We start from the raw sequence: 24,146 nt of genomic DNA, 5'->3' as shown, positions 1-24,146 counted from the left end.
TGACAATATTGCCATTTTTCTTAAACAGGGTATTACCATTTAAGACACACCCCTCCCCGAACCATGGTCTTATTCTCTCTATAATCTAGCTGCTCATGTTGCAGAGATGAGCGTCATCTATTTTTCAGGGGCCTCTTAGACACAGATTACCAGGTCCTACTCCAGACCTACAGAATCTGTATTTTAACAGAACCCTTAGTCACCTGGAAATTCAAGCCTATATATTTTTAAAATAAGTTCTCATCACCTTTATCAATTTAATTGAATTTGTAATGTTTTTCTCTTGAACATTAACAAATGTCTATCTTTAGAGTATAGATGGATCTTTTACATTGAGACACTTTAAATAATTATTTTTTATTATTCAGTCCAATCAACTCGACAAAAGGGGATATCAACACTATAATTGCCATCACATTTATACAAGGGGACTGCAGTAAACTCTGTATATTGGAAAACCAACATATGAATCAATATGTGGACGTAGGCAGATAATTAGATGGAAGCCACCCTAGAGAACTGTCAAATCCAACACGAAACATGCTTTCTTTTTGTAGCCCACAAATGGTAAAATTATTAATAGCTGGCTTGGCTCAGATCCTATGCAGTCAATTCCTTTCTGATAACATCTGCAAGTGTTCTTTGCCTTTTTTGAATGCCTACAATGTATCATTCATGCTGTAATTAAGCATATGCTATGTACCATAACGCCTTTAGTTAAATTATTACTGGTTTTAAATTCTTATTAAACTTTGTTCACTGTGTAACTGCCTTTCTTGCTAAATTAAAAGCTCCCTGTGTGTTTTTGGGGGAGAGGGAATGTTATTTTTTATATCATCTAAGTTTTATTCCAATGTATTTAATAAAACAGATGCTCAATAATGAGCAATGGAATTTGATCAATTGCTATTAATGATAATCTTCTGAGTTCAGGATATTTTTCTGTTACCAATGAAATTAATGCATGAAATTTTTAAAAATTAAATTTCCCTGAGTTTTGCCTTAAGAACCTTGTGTTATTTCCTTAAATCATTGGAAATAAACTGGGAGAGTCACAAAAAGTTATATCTGTTTTATCTTAGTGAAACTGCTATTCATCACAGAAAAAGCTGAAGTTTTGTTTTTGTTATTGATTAAAGGCAACTAGTATGCATTTTTAATGAAACAAATCTTCATTAAATGTTTTAACCACAAAATTAAACATTTATGTTATCTGCATTATATTTATTTAATACAAATATCCTGTAAACACAACTTGACTTCATTTCTTCACTAACCTATAAAATATGATTTGTCTATAAAATGGTTGCTAATAATGTTAAGGTTTATAATGTCAAAAACCACTATATAGGTTAGATTTCATATTTAGTTACATAATTAAATTTAAATTCTATTAGAGGGAAAAACATAAGGTTTCTTAGCTACTACACACATTTAAAACATTTTTGCCCTTGTTCATTTGATTTATGAATATAATATATCCAAGCACCAAAACCACACTGATACAAGTAGTAGCAGGGAATAATTCTGTAATAGAGATGCTGCCAATGGCACATTTCAGCTTAATTTAGTTTGGCAATAAGTGATTCATCTGTCTCTGGCCTCAACAGTATGAACATTTGGCAAAAATGCATGACAGCTGACCCGATTCTGGAATATAAAGGACATTGGTAAGAGGGTACTCAGAGAATGAGATTAAGAAAGTGTGACTACCAAAACTTCATCCTCAATATTAAATCTTTGTTTAAAACTAATACATTTCTTAGTTTTCTAAGTTAAAGCCTATAGTTTAGAAAACAGTGTCAATTTTTAAAAACTAGAAGGGGGAAAATGAACATAAGGTCAGCGCCCTTTGTAGAGCTTCATTAGGCTAAGACAGCTTATAGAGCATGAAAAGTTCAAGGTCACTTTCTGAATTTCCCAAAAGTCTCTGCATTCCCTGATAAGCAACATATTGAATTAAAATATCAGGCATATATATGGCCGTTTCTCTCCCTCTAAATCACTGGAAGTATTAGCTCTTTCATAGTTTACATGATACAACTGGCTTAATTTTTGTCCTGCATAATCAAAGCAACACAAATTCCTTTCTCTCTTAGTTCTTAGGTTCAGAAACAATGGTCCTTTAGCTGGCAGCAGAGCAAGTGGGAATTAGTAAGAATGCTTCTGTGCTGCACCATTATAAAAACAATATGACTATTTTGGCTTCAGAGGAGCCTGGAACTCAGAAATCTTGAGAGTGTTTATTTCCCTGGGGTAAAGGAGCTTGAATGAGTCATAGACAGCACATGACAGCTGACTCTTTAAAGAAAAGCAGAAGTCTGGAAATGAATCATTTGTACATAGTAGTCTATTGTAGTTAAGACTATTGCCACAGTGACCTACAGGAAGAATGAGGTTTTCGTGTTATTTAGCTCTACTTTTCAGCAGTGAGGATAAGCGACACTCAGTGTACTAGGTGATTGGATGCCTATGATCTGTAGGAAGAGGCCCCTATCATCTGGCCTTCCCTCTTTCAAAAGATTGAGTACTGAACATTCCAGAAGTCAAAGTGGGGGATAGCTTGTGATGTGTCACTAATTAACACTTAACATGAAGAGTGTACCAATGCAGCATCCTCTGAATACCAAAAATTTTTCCACCCTTAGCTAGCATTTTAATTACAGAGAACTGATTACCCAGTAGTTTTATTTACAGATGGAGATGCTCAAGCCTATACCCACAGGTCCCAAAATAGTTTCTGGGGATTTCCAGGTTCCTAGGGGAAATGTAGGAGAGAAAAGTGAGTGGGAGAGATGCTCCAGATCTTGAGTATAATTGCTTCCCATGCAACTATGCAAAAGAACTAGGAACATTTTCATGTTTAAATTCATATCTTTTTAGCTCTTTCATTGTTCTAAAGAGGGCTGGAAGAGTAAGATAAGAGTGTGAATGGTCCCAGTGTTACAAATCAACCAAACAAGAAACCGAGAATGATTACATAATAAAATGACAGATTTCAACATTTCTCAAACATTAGCAGATCTTATCTGATCAGATCAACAAGGATCAAATCTGATCAAGGCTTTGAGATATGCAAACATTACCTGTTTAATCAGTACATACACAGATTATAGGCCCTGCCCAAAGGTACAGTGTTGCTGATTACTCCTTTCCTTCATGCTGAAATACTCTCACTTCTTTCCTGCATTTCTTACTAATTACGTGGTCACATGATCTCACTCTCATTTGCTATGTTATCTTTCTCTATCTGGACTTGAAAAGTTTCGATTCCTTTTAAAGGTTCAATATGAGGCCCTCTTCTCAACATACATTGTATCCCTATGATCCTGTCCACTCTAGTGTTTTATATTGCCATTCATGTCCCAATGACTCCCACGTTGTGACTTCCTTTTCTTCTAGTCTTTTCCTTCAGATCTGGTATCAATGCCTATTTTGGAATCTTCATTTGGCTATTTCAAATGAATCTTTAACTCAACATACCCTAAATTGAATTTATGAACTTCTACCCCCACAAGTCTATTTGCTTTTCCAGAGATTTCCCTCTTGGTGAATGGCAACATCATCATCCAGTTGCACAAACGAGAAAGAAACCTGAGAATAATCTTTGACTCCCTCACCCCACCCACCCTATATAATCTTTCAAGTTCTGTTGATTTTGTCTTTTAAAATGTCTTACTTATTACTTTTTTCTTTTTTCACCACCACTGTGGTTTAAGCATGCATCATTTCTTGTCCAGGATAAGTATCTGGAGACTATGCAGTCTTCAATAATCTAGACCCTGACCACCTCACCAGACCCATTCAAATATTTTTATTTTATCTTCTCCATTCCACTCATATAGCCTACTTTCAGAAATTCAAAATGGCCATGATTCCTTCTATTATCAGCCCTTCATATATATTATCCTCTCTTCTTGGAAAAGTGTCCCCTATCGTTGCTTCTACTTCTTTTATCAGATCTCAACTATTATTTCTTTGAAAAAGCCTCCCCTGACCCTCATTTTAGGAGAGGTCTCTGTTTTAAATTCATACATGTCCTACAATTGGTGTTTAAAAGCACTTAGTATACATGTGTTTACATATTGTGTGTATTTGATTACATTTTCTTTATGTAATTGTAAACTCCTCAGGGGTGGATACTTTATCATTGCAACCCAACATCTAGCATAGTACATGTTTAATAAATATTTGAATGAACAGTGGTCCAGAACAAACTCAAGTGCTTTCTGACTCCCAATACAGTGGCCTTTCCAAAATATACTACATTTTTTAATGATGGTCAGGTAGCCTTTAAAAAATATACAACTGATAAATGGAAACAATTCAGATATAAAGAAGCATGTCTTACTGCTTACTGATAATGAAAGAAAATACTCAACTTGTCTAAAAACTAAACATCAAATTTCTTTCTCTTGACTTCCTCACTTTTGCTAAAGTGACCACAATTTTACTAGTCTTGTTCTCATATTCTGTCTTCCACAAGTCATATAATTTTTCATTACCAGCTATGATGATATTTCCTGGGGTATATCCTCAGCCTCTTCATCTTTTTGCTTGCCCTTGGCTATCTCATTTATTCCTCTGGCTTTGACCATATAATGAAGACTGCCAAATCTCTATCACTAACCTTAAACCTGTCTAGGATCCAAGTTCATATTTTTAACTGCATCATAATATCTCTGGTTATCCTGACATTTTAGACCTAGTAGGGTACCCAAGATGGACCTCAAGTATTTTCCTTACAAAATTTGCTTTCTCTTGTATCCACTCATCTTGGATAATGATGACATAATCTACTCAGTTACCCAAACCAAAAGCCTTGACACTCACTTTTCTTTCAAGTCTTCACATAGCTGATCACTAGTGCCTCTTCACTTATCTAAATCTTTCTCAGATCCATTCTTCCTCTTTAGGCTAATGGTCACTGCTCTGATTCAGGCTCTTAGGTGTTCCTAACCCCTCCTGCTCTGCGGTCACATCCTACAGATTCCACTCTCTACCCCTCACTGTTGCAAAATCATCTGCAGAACAGAGTTCTGTCTATGCCTCTCTTCTGCCATCTAGAAGCCAAGCCCAAGCTTCTTTGTTCTTGAAAGGTCTTCCTACTTTACTTTTCTAGCTTTGACTCTGATACTTCTTTTCCCCCAGGAGCCCTACAACTCCATCAAGGGCCTCACTCTTCTTCAACTAGTCCTGGCTCTTAGATAATGCTGTGCCTTTCCTGTCACTATTTCTTCTGTCTGGAAACTCTCCCTCTCCTATCTAGAAATCTTCGATATTCTGCTCCAAAGTTATGTCTTCCTTATAGCCTTTTCTAGGCTCCATTTGCAGCTTTTTGGTTGTATTGCTGCCCTCCTAAAGTATTGTCATAGGGTGTTCATATATCTATCCAGGACTTTTTTCTAGCTTCAACACCTAGCACTGACTACTGTCTATAAATGCATGCATATATGAATAAATGCACAGATAAGGTGTATAAAATATTATGTACATTTTGAAACATTAGATAAATGCCAAGTATATAGGTGATGATGATCCTGTCTGATAGCAGTCTGAATGTGACTGTGCTAACTGAAAAGGCACTCGTGGATCCTGCATACCTCAGATTCAGCAGAATGACCACTCTATGTGAGGCCATGGTATTTTAGATACCAAAGTAATCTGTATAGGTCTAGTGAGATAAACTAGGCATGTCTAGTTGATGTTTAAACTTGTAGTTTCTTTCAAGAGAATTGAGTGCAGAGAAAATCCTACTTATTCAAGCATGAGCTTTTCAGCAATTATAGATTTTGGGTTAACCAATTTGCTGATATGAAACTACTTGATAATAAACCTTACTCAGGAGGCTATCTGGCCTACAATGAAACTCAAACCAGGAAAGGAACTGAATTTATAGATGCAAACTGATTTTTACTAAAATGTTGGCAGAGTATACACATTGAAATCTTTTAGAGAACTATGCCTAAAGATTACTCAATGATCAAAGGTTACACAATTAAAATTAGATTTTTAAGTTATATTAGCTTACTAGCAATTCTGCTCACTTAAAAAAAAAAGAAGATTTGAGAGAAAGACACTAGAAGTAGGGAGGAGCGGCAGAAAGAGAATCTCAAGCAGACATCCTGCTGAGTGTGGAGCACTGTGTGGTGCTCCATCTCATGACCCTGAGGATCATGACCTGACCTGAAACCAAGAGTCAGACTTACTGAGCCACCTGGGCACACTGCTCATCTATTTTTTGCCAATAGGTATAGTTCTATTTAATTTAACTTCTTTCTACATTTCTCAGAGGTATTAGGCACTTGGCTGCCACAGAATTGAAAGACAGAGGGGTTAAATGACTTGCTCAAGTCATCCAGTGGAGTAAGAAGCTGTGCCAGGGCTGGAGCTTTATTTGGCTGAGGTATCTGTTTAATTCACTAATCTATGTTCCTTTCCAGGCCACAGTGCCTAATTCAATATTTTGAAATCATAAACTTAAATGAACCACCTAAGTGCCTTTGAACTTACTCTGGCAAGGTGACTGACTACTTAATTACTAAGCCAAGATTGTGATTAATTATACTAATTTCACAAAACAGGGTGCCCCATGATTTTACTATCTTTTTCCATATGCCATTAACAAAAATAACTGTTAGGAATAGTTATTATCTTGGGGAAATATACAAATTAGGATCATTTTCATGCTTTTGATAGTTTTACAGAAACAGGTGCCTATCATCTCAGCTGTTTGGCATTTCCTATGCAATTAACACCTTGCTTTTTAATGATTTCATTTTTATTTCACCAGTTTGATGTATCAACATTCAGAAGAGTAATTTCCATTATTTTGGCTTTTGGCTTTTAAAATCAAGTCCACAGAAGATTTTAGAGTTGAGTGGTTTAATCTATAATATATTATTCAAATTATGACCTGGAAATTACCAAATTTCTATTCAAGAATTTATATTCAAGAATGCTTTCAAGAATTGTAAAACTCACTTATCCAGAAGTCAATTACCTCCTTAATTACTAGAGGCCCTCAAAACTTAAAAAAAAAATTCACACCATCTTTGTAACTTGCTCTATAAAAATGACTCATGAATTCAAAGCATAAAATGTAAATTGGGGGAAGGAATACTATTAATCTCAGCTCTGTAGTTGCTATGAACTGACAATATATGATTAACAAATATTTAAAAACAGAAAATTCTAGCATTGGGATCATTTAGCATAAGTGAAAAGAGGATTACATTTTTAAAAATTTTGTGAGATATTGGGTTATATAATATGGTGAGGTCATTTCTAAAATGACTAGATCTAAAGAGGAAATAAAATATTTACTATTTTTTAAAATTAAAGGATGTGTAAAGTATTTTTGAAATATTTTCATTAAAAATGGCTTAAGTAAAAGTTTTAAAGTATAAAAAAACCTACATGTGGTTATATATTTGCTTATATGAAAGAATTCAGTCTAGCCACATTAAAGCAATTGAATAACTGTTCTGCTATCCTCAGCTGACTTAAAGAAGCTAGAAATAGCACAACGTTATGAAGACCACTGAGTATTTTAGTATTAAGATGTGTCTGAATAAGATCGATAGGTGTGGTAGTGCTTCTAGTTAAGAGTTGATGACATGGAAAAACAAGATTTTAAGAAGCTGGTTCAAAGATTTACATAACATCAACTGCTTGAGGATTAAAACTGTAGTCTCCTCAATAATGTGGATTGACCTATGCTAAGTGAAATGAATCACACAGAGAAAGATACACTGTATGCTTTCATTTATATATGGAATCTACCAATCAGACAAACAACAAACTCATAAAAAAAGAGATCAGATTTCTGGTTACCAGAGATAACCAGAGAAAGGGAGTTGAAGAAAAGTGGTCAAAAGGTACAAACTTCCAGTTTTAAGGTAAATAAGTCCTAAGGATGTAATGTATAACATGAGTACTACAGTTAGCACTGTTGGATGATACATGTGAAAGTTGTTAAGGAAGTTGATCCCAAAAGTTCTCATTAGAAGAAAAAAATTTTTTTTGAACATTTCTTTTACTTTCCTTTATTTCCTTTTTAGTATGTATTTTAGAAGACAATGTTATTTTATTTTTAATAACTTATTCTATTCCTATATAAAAAGTATATAGTTTGAATTTAGCAAAAAATAGAATTCAATACATTCTTGGATAAGTTTATTTATAACTACATTTTCCTGAATAATTCAACTGGTAGATTTTTGAGTGCTCCCTTGGATCAAGAATGCAAGAAAAGCTTAAGAGCATGTGCCCTATATTACAAAACCATTTAAAAACTTTGTTTTGCAAAAACCAAAAATAAAAAGCAAAATACAAACAAAACTCTACCAAAATTAACTAAAGTGTGATGTCCCTGGATTTGCTTTTTGAGAAAGAACTAGGCTTTTTGAGCTAAACTCTTAATACTAGTAAGAGTATACAATATTATTCTGCCTCCACACATATTGATCTCCATCTAATCTTTTTTAAAAAATATTTTTATTTATTCATGAGAGACAGAGAGGGAGAGAGAGAGGGAGGGAGGGAGGGAGAGGGAGGAGAGAGAGAGAGAGAGAGAGAGAGAGAGAGAGAGAGAAAGAGAGAAACGCAGAGATACAGGCAGAGGGAGAAGCAGGCTTCCCGCAAGGAGCCTGATATGGGACTCCATCCTGGACCTGGGATCACGCTTTGAGCCAAAGGCAGACGCTCAGCTGCTGAGCCACCCATGTGTCCTGCCATCTAATCTTTTCTCCTTGTCTCCAGGTTCACACAAGCTTAGTCATATTTCAATACTTCTTACACCAGTGTTGTCTCAGAGTAAGTCTGAAGCTAAGCAGCTTGTTATCACCTACCACTGTACATATATTTTAACTCTAAGAATGTCATTTCACTTTTTTTCTAAGTGTTAAGTTCTTCTACTTCTCCCATTTTGTTTTTTTGTTTTTTTAAATGTTTTTAATTAAAAAAATTTTTAAAATTTATTTATGATAGTCACAGAGAGAGAGAGAGAGGTAGAGACATAGGCAGAGGGAGAAGCAGGCTCCATGCACCGGGAGCCCGACGTGGGATTCGATCCCAGGTCTCCAGGATTGCGCCCTGAGCCAAAGGCAGGCGCCAAACCACTGCGCCACCTAGGGATCCCTACTTCTCCCATTTTGAACCATTCCCTTTGATGAAGTTGCTAAGATAACACAGCAGATATTACCCAAAAATATGCAGCAGCATCCCCTGTCACTGTAATTCTATACTCTCTAGCTAATTCTCATTTTCAACAGCTGCAAAAATAGTAGCTTGTGGTTTCAAAGCTTATCATTATCCAATCCATAACTTCCAGAATCAATAAATGAGAATTGAAAGGGCAGATGAGGTCCAGTGAAGTGGAAAGAGAGAGGCCAATTCACAAAACATAGAATACAGTTGCACTCATATGTTATTCAAGAGTACTAGAGCATCTATAATCAATGGTAAATTGGGGAACTAGTGAAACAAGTTTATAGGACAAATAACATAAATAAGGATTTTTTTTTAAATTTGGAAAATTGTGGAATAATGATAGACTCTTGATAAATCAATTGTGTAATACAGTTGTCTATGGCATCATAAGTACAAAGGCCAGAGTTCAATGTAATACATATGTGCCTATATGCCTAACTTTGATGACCACTGTTGCCTTTTGAGATGCCAGACTACTGGTTTGAAAAGGCATAGCTGCAGTTAATCTGTATATAAATTTACAATGGTTTGTCACAACTTGGAAAACCTTTTTAGACTTAGAGGAAAATTACTTACAAATACCTCTCACTTTCAACACACACACATACACACACTCCCTCTCACAAAATGATGTAAATTCCTATAATTCTTCTGTTGTCCCCATGCATCTGACAGATTGCACTGGTAGGATTCCTAGGACCAAGAGTCATTTCTGTGATTAGTTACTACATTTTTCAAAGCTTACTTTGGAAAAGTGAAAATATCCTATCAGACCAGAAGTTCTTAAGTGAGTTCTCATAACAAATGCTTTTTATTCAAGTGATACCTCACATTGGCCTTATATAACTAGTTCAGTGCTGAGATATTTTGTGCTAAATTCAGCTTAGGAAATTAATGTAAAAGCATTTGTTAGACTATCTTGGCTAAATTTTACAAACCCAGTAAAGTTATTCTTGGTTTAATCAATATGACCACAGTAATAATTAAATTTATGAACCATATTGTTTCAGAACATATTACTGTCATTCCCATTTATCCTATGGTATATTATAAATGTAAATTATCATAAATTAACAGTGTATTATAAAATGTAACTTAGAGTGGATACAGTATTTTTGAGTAGGGAATATTCTTTTGCCTTTATCTGTTGAATTCAAATGATGAACATTCATCAAAGACACCATTCAGGTTATTTAATGTGTAATCAACAGTGCACACTTACAAAATTCATGTCTATATTATGTGAACTGAGGTTAAGACAATAGTAAGAATCTTCCATAGAGAATAGTTTTGAGCTAACAAGGAGATACTAACTTGGGAGTTCAGCAGGGTAGACCATCAGAAACATCTTTAAAACTTGTCTCTTGCACTTATATCAGCAGATTACACAACACAAAAAGGATGAGAAGTGAGGTATAATTTAAATAACACTGATAAGGAAATTCTTCAATAACTCACAACTGTTCATGTTAGAAAATTCTAGTATAGACTCTAAGGATATCAACTCTGGTACAGATATTTAGACATTTATCCTAAACAGCTTTTTGTTTATTTCATTCTCCATAACAAGTAAACACATTTCATTTTTATTAGCTCTTTAATATTTAAATTTCACATTACTCTTTTTACTTGTAAAGGTTATGAATGAAGAGCTTCTACTTCTTGAAGAAAAATTTAAAATACACAATCCCATATGCTCACACTTCCTATACTGGTAAAAATACCTCTAAAAAATCATGGTAGTCTTTTTAAAGTATAGCTGCCTTTTCTGTTATTATAGACCATTAACCATATCATTAACAGTACTTCTCTACTGTTCAGGAGTATCTTTACATTTTTGTTCACCTTAACTTTGTATAATGTGATGCAGTACTTGATTAGAAGTCTGAGTAAAGTAGGCTAGGTATGGAATAAAAAATACGATATACTCAGATACCATCACCACGAATTATTTTCCTTTACTGAAAATATCCTCTAGTTTAAATGATAAACAAATGACATTCTGGAGCAGCATTTTTCTTTTCTCGTATTTTAAATTTGAAAACACATAACAGCAGTGGATTTTTTTCTATTACTTAAACTTCCTAAAATCCAAAATACTCTCCTTAGCATTTCTTATCTGTGTTTTGCTAGACACATACATTCTAAATAACCACATGTAATGAGGTTAAAGAAATCCATGATCCTGTAATAGATTATTTAACAAATAGGTCTTTCACACTTGATCTGTTAATTTCTACCAAGATGGTTAGTGGCCCTTTGAAGAACACTGAACTGAATAATTATCCCTCTAAGAGGGATATTTTATATTATAGTTCTTGCAACATTTTGCTTGAGAAGTGCATATATATACTTCTTTTTAAGTATGTGTTTTACTTTTGTGGAAATCAGTCTACATACTTTTACTTCTCTCAACCAGAATAATCAAGACAGCCAAAAGTGAGCTAATTTTTCAAAACACTTGAGAATATTAAAGGACAAAAGATCAGTTTAGACTCAGGAAGACTGAATCATTACTTAAAATATTTATGTTTAATTAGAAACAAAGTATGTCTGAACTCAAAATGTTAATGTAAAAACCTCATGAATAATTTATTAATTTACTGAGTGACTACCATATGATACCAGGGAGGAAAAAAAGCAATGAATTAAAACAATCTAACTTTAAAATTCATCACAAATTAAAAGAATATTGTTAGTTTAATAAAAGCTTATTTAAAAAAATAAGGCAAAAGTGAAATTTTCTGTACTTATAGCTATTATGTGTATGTCTGTAAAAAGGCTACATTCTATATGTGGATCTTAACATTTACAGATGTTTACCCACTTATCTGAAACAAATGGCTTAAAAAGTAGAAACATTGATGCTAAAATTATAAAAACCCTCCACAGTTCTTTTTAAATTTACAGTCTCTTTTAATTGTGAATCTCTGTGTTAATGTCATCTGAGGAAAGAATGGCCAGAAATAATATAATTTGACTAAGCAACTATCATGGGCCAGGCATTTTAACAAACATTATTTCTAGTCAACGTGATCATAGTTGTTTATTATTATTATTATTATGTTAAACCATATGACACTGTCACTTTTGAAGGTAAAAAAAATGGTTAAGAAGTGAGATACTGTACGTATGACTCAGAGAGGTTTACATGAGCAGCTGGATTACATTGCCCATCAAGGGCTGGGTTGGGATTCAAACCTAGTAAGTTTGACAGCAAAGCACATGCTCCATCCAGACAGGGAAGAGGATCCTATGGGAGTTACTTTTTAAATTTGCAATTTTATATCTTTAGCTCCTAAATTATGGGGGATGGGCAGAGGACATGTGTATAAAAACCTATAGAAATAAAAAGTTGTGATGAGGTCATAACTGTTAGAGAATTTTCATCATTTTATTGGATGGCCAATAAATTTTATGGCATGGTTGGTATCCACCTGTTTCCTTCCTCCATCAATTAAGTACTTATTATTCCTATCATTCCCAAACACTGGTCTAGATAATGCAGATACATCAGTGGACAAAATAAAGATCCCTGCCCTGAAGAAACTTACATTCTAGTAGAGGAAGAGAGAGACATTAAACAAGTAAAATAAATATCTCATATAATATAAAGTACTAGGTGAAAAGTAAAGCAGAGAAGGAAAATGGAATTGCTGGATTTGAAGGCACAATTTAAAGTAGGGTCATCAAGGTCTAAGAGGGTAATATTTAATCAGCTACCAAAAAAAAGAGAAGAGGCAGCAAGCAACGTGGAATGTGTATCAGGACATAATAGGTGGGGAACAGCAAGTGCAAAGGCCCTAAGCCAGGAACCTGCTTGATACAGTTTCAGGAATAGTGCTCTTAAGGTATATAATATGAGATGAGGCCAGATGGTAAAGGGAGGCATAGCTAGTGGAAGTTCTCATCATGGAGGGGCTTTTAATCCTGAAATGGCTTTGGTACATATATTGCACATGTGAAACTAATATAACACTGTATGTTTAATTAATATATTGGGATAAAAATAAAAAATAATAAAATGGCTTTGGCAGTCACTGAAAAATACATAGTGGAAACATTATACAATCTCACTCTGACTACCATGTTGTGAATAGACTATAATCAGGTGATACTTAAAGCAAGGAGACTAAGAAAGTCATGTCAATGATATGGGCAAAAGATGATAGTATCTCGGACAATGGTGGTGGAAGTGGAGGTTAGTGAGCAGTTGTCAAGTGGGGAGAAAAATGTGTGTATTCTGAAAGGAGAGCCAGCAGGATTTGCTGATAGAGTGGTAGACTGGATGTAGAGTATAAACAAAACCGAGGAGACAAAGAAAACTCTTAAGATGATGAGCCGGGAGTATTAAAGGATCTAGAATATACCACAAGCATGTCAAATTCAGTTTTCATAGATGCATTTGAACAGAGATACATGAAAAAGGTTGAAGACATGTTATATAGGAATAAGCAATTAGATCAAAACATTGCAGACTTGTACTGATAATATGTAGATGAGGAGAAATAAAAAAGAAATCTTTCCTGAAGGTGTCAGTAAGCCCTGACATTTTTAAAGTATAATTTTATTTATAACATATAACATGAAATAGTTCTACAAAGAGTTTTTATGTTCATTTTTAAAGAAAACACAATTGAATAGTTTGGGAATGTTCAAACCTAGGTATAGGTTTTAAATTTTCTGTTCTAATCTCAAGAGATCAAACCATCCAAAGGTATTTACATATTGCAAATTGTTTCATTTGGGTACTGAAGTACCTTTATACATATAATTAGTAGGATAATATGGCTCTAGCAGTGACATTTATGTTACTACGGTAAAACAAGTCACAACAATCCCAATAACTAAATCAGACCTTTGTACTAACCATGATGCTTATTTTCATATAATGGATTGGCAAATTCTGCTAAACAACATTGGCCAAGAGTACAATGTTACATTACATATCAAATGAATGAATGAAAGAAAGAAAGAAAGAAAGAAAGAAAGAAAGAAAGAAAGAAAGAAAGAAAGAAGACAAATTCACTAAGTTTTAAGTACAAACATTTTATTCAGGTATCCTAGAAGAAATTTTCTTTAACATAGAACAAATTGTAATGTAAAAATAGCCATTCACTGGGGAAATGTACCAGCAGGTATAATTTCATTAGAGAGAATACTATAAGACTGATAACTCCTTGAGGAAAAAGGTAATAAGCCTTATTAGCCTCAGCCTAGTCTACCATTCCCAAGGCACAATGGGTGTTCAATAATTTTTTCTAAAAAACAAAATTGGATCAAGTATTTCAAATAGAGATTTCAAATAGAGATCTCTTTGTTAGACATTACATATGTTAGGGGTGCCTGGGACGTTCAGTTGGTTAAGCCCCTGACTCCTTGGTTTTGGCCTAGCTCATATCTCCTGAGTCAAAAGAAGATTGAACTCTGTCTGGGGCTCCACAGAGAGCCAGGAATCTGCTTGGAGATTCTCTCCCTCTGCTTCTCCTCCAACTCACAGGTACATGTGCATGCCCACATGTAGGTACACTCTCTTTCAAATAAACAAATCTTTAATAAAAAAGGAATTATATGTGTTACATGCATCTGAAATTTTCTGTATTGCTCATATATGACTCTGTCCTTATGTTTATTTTTTTTCATAAACATATTATTCCTTGTTTTAGAATTATCTGAGTATCATCCAGAAGTAAGAAGATATATTATCATGCAGAATCTCTCCTTTTCTAGACTTGTTCATGAGGGCAAGAAATGTGGCAAGTGCCTACTTAACTTACATTGGAGGTGTTTTCAGAATATTCATTGACTATTTCGATTGAATAATGAAACACCAGTATTCTAGATGCAAAAAGAAATCCTTTATTTTGACATAATCTCTTTCATTAAGCTCCTTCATTCAATAATGCCTTCTCTGTTTTATCTCGTAATATCTTAGTTCTCCACCTAACATGGTCTAAAACTGAATGACCTATAACCAGATAAAATAGTAAAAATGCCCAGGACTGAGATTTATTTGACAACTTTACACCTTCTGAGCAAATCGAAGGGATCTGAGAAGTCCATCAAAAAAACCAAAAACCAAAAACAAAACAAAACGCCATTTCACTGAATCACTAATGTATAAAAAGAATCACTAAATAATACAGACATATAATTTCACATAATTTCTAGACATAGTTATTGGTATAAAATAATATAAGCTCAGCAAAGGAGGCAGTATTTTATTCTAATAAATAATTTCAAAATTACATAATTCATAGCTAATAAAAAATAATTATAATTTAATTTCTGCATAGAAATGTCTGAGGTAAAATAAATTTAGATATTTAAAGTAATTTTACCTAGTAGATACTTTAAAAACATGAAATACAGCCCCAGAATAATTCTGAATAGGATGTGTTTAAAGTACTAATTTTACAGTCCACTAAGTGCCATGATAATATTTTGAATATACAGATTGGTGGACACTATTTTTTTCATTGCAATAATATTCCATAAAACTGCAGCAATTTATTCCTGTATTCAACTTTGAATTAAATATCTTTTTAGAATTGTTTTGGATAATTTATACTATTATCATCTATATTTATTATATATTAATTTATAATGTAAAATTGCGCACACTTTAAAAATGTGAGACTTCATACAATCTTAGTAATAGTGCATTTAAGTAGGGTAGATCAAAACCTTATAATTCTGTATTATTCTTTCTTTTTTTTTTTTTAATTTATTTATTCATGATAGTCACACGGAGAGAGAGAGAGAGGCAGAGACACAGGCAGAGGGAGAAGCAGGCTCCAAGCACCGGGAGCCCGACGTGGGATTCGATCCCGAGTCTCCAGGATCACGCCCTGGGCCAAAGGGAGGCGCCAAACCGCTGCGCCACCCAGGGATCCCTAATTCTGTATTATTGATTTCAGTATCTAAATTCTATAACCTGAAGGCTGAGCCACAGAGAAGTTATACAATTTGCTTTAAGCAAGTTAGATAAAAGAACTACAAACAAGAGTGTAAACTCTGGATCCAAATCAGATACTTGTTAATATTTTTATATCATTAAAAATGTAACAAAGTTACAATCTACAAAGGTAAAAGAAATAGAGAAAGTAAAGGAGATAGAGAAAGGTAAAGGAGATAAAATAAAATACTTTAAAACTTGGACATAACTTTAAATTTAGTTGCTTATTAAATTGGACCATAATGGGAAATATAAATAGATAGAAAAAAAACCAAGAAAGTTTTACACTCAATATATATGCAACTAGGGACGCCTCGGTGGCTCAGCGGTTAAGCATCTGCCTTCAGCTCAGGGCGTGACCTTGGAGTCCAAGGACTGAGTCCCACATTGGGCTCCCTGCATGGAGCCTGCTTCTCCCTCTGTCTGTGTCTCTGCCACTCTCTCTCTCTGACTCTCATGAATAAATAAATAAAATCTTTAAAATATATATATATATATATATATATATGCAACTATATTATGATGTCAATTAGATCTTGCTGACTATAAAATTTTTGATTATATAAATTGTGAGTCTCATTATTTTTAAGTTCCATGTAAGTAAAAATAATATGTTAGATTTTTAAGCACTGAATTATTAAAATGAATTCAAAGTTGTAAAACTGGTAGTTTAATCATAATTTGGAAATCAAAGAAGAAATCAAAAAGTACATGGAAAGAAATGAAAATGAGAACAAAATGGTCTAAAACCTTTGGGATGCAGCAAAAGTGGCTCAAAGACAGAAATTTATAGCAATACAGGACTACTTCAATAAGCAAGAAAACTCACATAAACAATCTAACATTATACCTAAAGAAGCTAGCAAAAGAACAAAGCCTGAAACCAGAAGAAGAAAGGAAATAATAAAGATTAGAGCAGAAATAAAAGATCAACAAAAAAACAGTGAGAAAGATTAATGAAAGCAAGACCTGGTTCTTTGAGAAGATGAACAAATAGCCAGACTCATCAAAGAAAAATAAAGAAGGGGCGGGGGTGGGGTGGGGGTAGGTAGGGAGTGAGGAGAAGAGAGAGAGAGCTCAAAATAAGCAAAATTACCAATGAAAGAGGAGAGATAACCACCAACACCACAGTAGTACAATTGTATGAAATTATGATGAAAACCTACATGCCAACAAATTAGAAAACCAAGAAGAAATGGATAAATGCTTAGAAACATTTAACCCCCCAAAACTAAAGCAGGAAGAAATATAAACTTTGAAAAGACCGATTACCAGCAAGGAGTTGAATCAGCAAAGAACTCCCAATGAACAAAGTCCAGGACCAGATGGCTTTACAGGTATATTCCACCAGACACTTAAAGAAGAGTTAATACATATTCTACTCAAGAAACTCCAGAAAACAGAAGGAAAACTTCCAAATTCATTCTGAGGTCAGTATCACCCAGATACCAAAACTAGATAAAGAGAGCACACACACACACAAAAGAACTATAAGCCAATTATCTGTGATGAACATAGATGCAAAAATCATCAACAAAATATTAGCAAACTGAATCCAACACATTAACATTAAAACATATTATTCACCATGATCAAGTGAGATTTATTCTTGGGATGCAAGGATGGTTCAGTATTTGCAAATCAATCAATGTGATATGCCACATTAATAAAGAGAAAGAATAAAAACCACATGATCATTTCAATAGATGCAGATAAAGCATTTGACAAAGTACAATATCTATTCATGATAAGCCCTCAACAAAGTAGGTGTAGAGGGAACATACCTCAACATAATATAAACCATATAATCAAAAACTCACAATGAATCATACTCAATGGGGGAAAACTGAGAGCTTTTTCCCTAAGGTCAGGAATATGGCAAGGGTTTCCATACACTCTTACTACTTTTACTCAATATTGTACTGGAAGTCTTAGCCACAGTAATCAGGCAACAAAAAGAAAGAAAAGGCAATCACATTCGTAAGAAAGAACTAAAACTTTCACTATTTGCAGATAATATGATAGTAGACAAAAAACCTTAGACTTTTTTTTTTTTTTAAGAACTATCAGGACAAAAAAGTTGATTTAAGCAAAGGAGCTCCCTTGTAAGTCATCAGGGAGGGGCAAGGAGGTGACCTGCCAGAGATAACCAGTCCTGAAGAGTACCACTCCCAGAAAAGGCAAGGAGGGTGGGGGGTTACGATTAGTTATGTGAGGAGCAGGGAAGTGGGACGGGGTTCAGCAGGGACAGGAAAATAGGAAATTGGTCACTGGGATGTTCAAGGGCAGGGGATTTTTTTTTTTAAGCTTTCCATTAGGGTTTTAAAGGCTAAATAATCCCGATCTTCCCAAGTGATAGGGTCAGGTTTGTTTTGACTTTGATGGCACGCCCAGACTCTATCAGACTGACCCCTCGGGGACATACCATGCCTGGAAGGCCAATGCCATAGGTCGGGGTGCCAAGTCAGTGCGTGAATTTCTGGAGAAGAATTACACTGATGAAGCCATTGAGACTAACGACCTGACCATTAAGCTGGTTATCAAGGCCCTCCTGGAAGTGGTTCAGTCTGGTGGCAAAAACATTGAACTGGCTGTTATGAGGTGAGATCAACCCCTCAAGATTTTAAATCCTGAAGAAACTGAAAAATATGTTGCTGAAATTGAAAAAGAAAAAGAAGAAAATGAAAAGAAGAAACAAAAGAAAGCATCATGACGATGGAATCTTGTAGTGGTTTTTAAATTCAGATCATGGAGGATTCTCAAAAATGATATGTAGGCATTTCCTTTTTTTTATTTTTATTTTTTTAATTTATTTATGATAGTCACACAGAGAGAGAGAGAGAGGCAGAGACATAGGCTGAGGGAGAAGCAGGCTCCATGCACCAGGAGCCCGACGTGGGATTCGATCCCGGGTCTCCAGGATCGCGCCCTGGGCCAAAGGCAGGCGCCAAACCGCTGCGCCACCCAGGGATCCCTGTAGGCATTTCCATTTCATTTACTGTCCATGTGTCCTGCAATAAATTTGTTTGTTGACCTTTAAAAAAAAAAACACTAGAACTGATCAACGAATTCAGTAAAGTTGCAGGATACGAATCAACCTACAGAAATCTGCTGCATTTCTATACACAATTAATGAAGCAGTAGAAAGAAATATTAATAAAACAATTCCATCTACAATTGCACCCAAAATAATAAAATACCAAAAATAAACCTAACTAAAGAGGTGAAAAACCCATATTCTGAAAATTATGAAACACTGATGAAAGAAATTGAAGACAACACAAAGAAACAGAAAGACATTCCACGCTTAGGGATTGGAAGAACAAATATTGTTAAAATGTCTATATTCCCAAAGCAATCTAAAGATTTAATGCAATCCCTATCAAAATGCCAATAGCATTTTCCACAAAACTATAAAATATCCTAAAATTTACATGGAACTACAAAAGACCCCAAATAGCCAAAGCAATTCTGAAAAAGAAAAACAAAGCTAGAAGTATCCCAATTCCAGACTTCAGGTTATATTACAAAGCTATAGTAATCAAAACAGGTTGGTACTGGAACAAAAATAGACACACAGATCAATAGAACAGAAAACCTGGAAATGAACCTACAATTATATGGCCAATTAATTTTTGACAAAGCAGGAAAGACTATTTAATGAGAAAAAAAATAGATGGGAAAACTGGACATCAACAATCAAAAGAATGAAACTGGATCACTTTCTTACACCGTAACAAAAATAAACTCAAAATGGAATAAAGACCTAACTGTGAGACCTGAAATCATAACAATCATAAAGGGAGTACAGGGAGTAATTTATCTGACATCAGCCATAGCAACATTTTTCTAGATATGTCTCGAGGCAAGAGAAATAAAAGCAAAAATAAGTGATTAGGACTACATCAAAAGAAAATGCTTCTGTACAGTGAAGGACACAGTAAACAAAACTAAATGACACCCACAGAACAGGAGAAGATATTTGCAAATGACATATCTGATATTTGCAAATGACATATTTGGTCAGTGTTCAAAACATATAAAGAACTTATACAAACACCCCAAAAGCAAATAATCCAGTTAAAAATGGGCAGAAGACATAAGCAGACATTTCTCTGAAGAAAATAGCTGGCTAACAAACACATGAAAAGATGCTTAACATCACTTATCACAGAAATGCAAATCAAAACTACAATGACATATCACCTCGCACCTATGAGAATGGCTAAAAATCAAAAACACAATAAACAAGTATTGGCAAGCAAGTAGAGAGAAAGAAGCCCCCATGTACTGTTGGTGGGAATGCAAACTGTGCAGACATGTGGAAGACAATATGGAGGTTCCTCAAAAAAAGTAGAACTACCCCAAGATCCAGTAATCACACTACTGGGTATTTATCCAAAGAATACAAAAACACTAATTCAAAGGGATATATGCACCCCTATGTTTACTGCAGCATTATTTACAACAGCCAAATAATGGAAACAGCTCAAGTGTCCAATGACTGATGAGTGAATAGAGAAGATGTAGTGAATATATATACACATACAGACACACAAAGGAATGTTATTCAGCCAAAAAAAGAATTAAATCTTGCCATTTACAAAGACGTGAATAGAACTAGAGAGTATAATCCTAAGCAAAATAAGTCAGAGAAAGACAAATACCACATGATTTCACTCGCATGTGGGATTTAAAAAACGAAACAAAGGACAAAGGAAGAAAAGAGGAGGATAGGGAGGTGGTGGGGGAGAGACAAACCAAAAAACAGACTGCTAGAATCCTAAGTATAGAGAATAAACTGGTACCAGAAGGGAGGTGGGTGAGAGTGAGGGATAGGTGAAGTAAAGGATGAAGATTAAGGAGTGCACTTGTTGTGATGAGCACTGGATGATGTAAAGAATTATTTTTTTAAAGATTTATTTATTTATGATAGACATAGAGAGAGAGAGAGAGAGAGAGAGGCAGAGACACAGGAGGAGGGAGAAACAGGCTCCATGCAGGGAGCCTGATGTGGGACTCAATCCCGGGACTCCAGGATGGTGCCCTGGGCCAAAGGCAGGCGCCAAACCGCTGAGCCACCCAGGGATCCCGATGTATGGAATTGTTGAATCACTATTTTGTATACCTGAAACTAATAAAAACTGTTCACTATACCGGAACGAAAATAACATAAGATTATATCAAAAAAAAATAAAAAATAGGAAAAAACCCCAAAATAAGGTGAAAGTAAAATAAAACCTAAACTGGAGTTTATCTGTCTTCAACATAAAAAAAAAGTACAGCAATTAGCAAATATTTTTATGCTTCAGTTCTGAAAGCCAACTAATTAACAAATTGTACCTTGATATAGATCCTTGGTGGTCATTTTAAATATAAATACTAGGATAGTATGTTAGAACAAATTACCCTTTTTTTTTCTTATAAAGAGCCAAACCTGGTCAAAATGTAACACATTAATATGTTTTCTATGTCACAAGCCTGTCACTAAAAATACTAAACCTGTAGCCTAGTCTTAATATAAACACTAGGAAAAGCATGTCTTATAAATACAAGATTTTTACCTAATAATAAAAAGATTGAGAAACTGATGGCAGGAGTCTTAGAACATACATGATTTAGAATTTATGAAATAATAAAATAATGCTCTATTATTTTCTAGAAGTATATAGAGTTTGGCAAACTTGCTAAAAAAGCCATTTATGGAAACTTGGAACTGAGAATGTTTATTAATATAGGATGAGCCTGTGATTTCCTTTTTTTTTTTTTTTTTTGAGCCTGTGATTTCCTAATGATAAAATGAGTAGCTAACTACATGCTTTTGTTAGTTGGTTTTGCTCATTTTCAATTAGGACTTTTTTTAAGCTCAAGTTGGAAGCAGTTTTGACCTTGTATTGTGTCAGCATGGTTAAAGAAGCATGAGGTTGTCACTGACAGATCTAAGTTACAAACCTAGCAGGAGGCAAAGAGTAAATGGAAAAACCTGAGTGAGTATGGTGGTAAAAAATAAAGGAATGTAAACAAGAAAAATAAAGAGAAATGAAATTATTTTATATTGGTGATAGAGCAGGTAAATTCGGCATCATTTCTATAAGTTATTGATCTTGATTTAAAAGTTAAAAGGTCAACAGGCAAGATACACACATGCAGACGTAACTTTTTCTAAGTAAACCTTTTTAGAAATCAAATTTGGATTAGAAATCTGAAAGAAATTATTACGCACTGCACTATAGGTCTTCTAAGACACTTTTAACCTAATGGAATGATATAATTATCGAAGGTTCTTAAACAAAATAACAAGAAGTTTCTTGATTTGCAAATTCCCTTGAAAAGAGAAACACAGGCAGGACAAGTGCTGAGTAACAAGCCACAGAGGGATCTGAAAAAAGATCAGTATCATATGATCATCTGCCTTCAGGGAGTCCTACCCTGAAACCCAATGATGGTTTTCATTGAAAACAGAACTTAAGAATAGTTGAATCTGAATAGTCATCACACTGTCCATCAATGTACAGATTTACAAAGATGTACACAAAAAGCTCATTAACCAAGTGATTCTGTAAATTGGCCAAGACCTTTATAACCAGATGTCATCAAATACCAGGCCCCATTCAAATGAAGGGTGTCAACCCTTGCCCTTAAGGCCTTTTGCAAACATTCTATGCAACATCATTATCATCATCTATTTGTTAGCAAAGGGAAAAAAAAGAGGATAAACCAAAATGAAGTCCCACAGTCAAGCTCCTAGCAATACATGTTTGCTTGTTGTAAAGAGCTCCACTGGTCTAGAGTTGTTAAGGAGGAAGAAATGTGGCAAGAGATCCAAGCAGCTACTCAGCGGTGAGCTGAATGCAATGAGATGCTGGAAGCAGGATGAGTGACAGAGATGACATATGGGCACAGAGGAACTCAACTTCGACAGATGTCACACAACTCTGGAACTCTCTAGGAAAGAGCAGCAGATGGTCCAAACCAATGCATACTCATCAGGAAGAAGCAGTTGACTCTGAACAACGGTGTTGGCAGGTTATGAGGTAGAGAGACATTATGGCATACAGCAACAGGCCCTGCAAACTGTGGCTACAGCCACAAACCAAAGGACAGTCTTCAAATGTATATACAGTGGTGAAAGGACCATTGCTATGCATCATTGGCTTTAAGGACACCCATATTCATAGACAGCCACACTGTTAGTATTGCCATATACTAATTAAAGGCTAATGATGATAGCTGTTTGTAACACCTTAAACTAATGAAAGTCATTGTTTTACTAGAAATGTACTCAAAATGGAATGACTACAACAATTTTGGACCTAAAAATTTGTATTTTGAAAACACCAGTGAATTCTAATAGGAAAACTTGTTTGCTTACTGTGTTTTGGGTGCATAAAGCTGTTTTTACTACATGGTGCTTCTATGGTAATAGCTATGCCTCATTAAGATCCCATTTATTTTAGAGCCCTTCGTGTCTTTCCATTACATGGAGTTTATCACTGAGTTTACAGACAGAGAGTTAGGGATAATATTTGGTTTTTGAATATAGTATAAAATTAGGAAATGGCTCAAAAGGTCCATACTAGGAAGTCCACATTGCCTTGAAAAGAGAAAACAGTGAACTTGATACACTTTTTAAAAAGAAAACTTATAAAATAATTCCTTAGGATAGATTGTGAGCTTTGGAAGGACAATGTTGTGGTTATAACTAAATGCTGAAGTTTTTTAAAAAATGAAAAATAAAAAGACTTTTAGAAATAAAATGCATTTATCTTGGGTCTCACTTTTTGAAGTCAATTTCTTGGTATTTATTGAACTAGATGAGGAAAATAGCCAAATTATAGCATTAAAGCTTCATGTAAAGCATACAGAAGAACATCTTGACTCTGCTTTGTTGAATAAGACTGGTCACCAAGAAAAAATGTGGAGCTCACACAAATAGTAGGCATTCAGTAAATATTTGCTGAATGAAAAAAAAGTG

General features: G+C 34.5%; 1 protein-coding gene across 18 annotated transcripts in view; it reads right to left on the bottom strand.

The window, feature by feature from the left end:
- CAMK2D (calcium/calmodulin dependent protein kinase II delta) overlaps window positions 1–24,146 on the bottom strand; it is a 301,491-nt gene that overhangs the window by 10,931 nt on the left and 266,414 nt on the right. The window lies entirely within an intron of this gene.

Source organism: Canis lupus, chromosome 32, assembly GCF_011100685.1.
Source record: "Canis lupus familiaris isolate Mischka breed German Shepherd chromosome 32, alternate assembly UU_Cfam_GSD_1.0, whole genome shotgun sequence".
Classification (NCBI taxonomy): Eukaryota; Metazoa; Chordata; class Mammalia; order Carnivora; family Canidae; genus Canis; species Canis lupus.
This window is presented reverse-complemented; position numbering and strand designations above follow the sequence as displayed.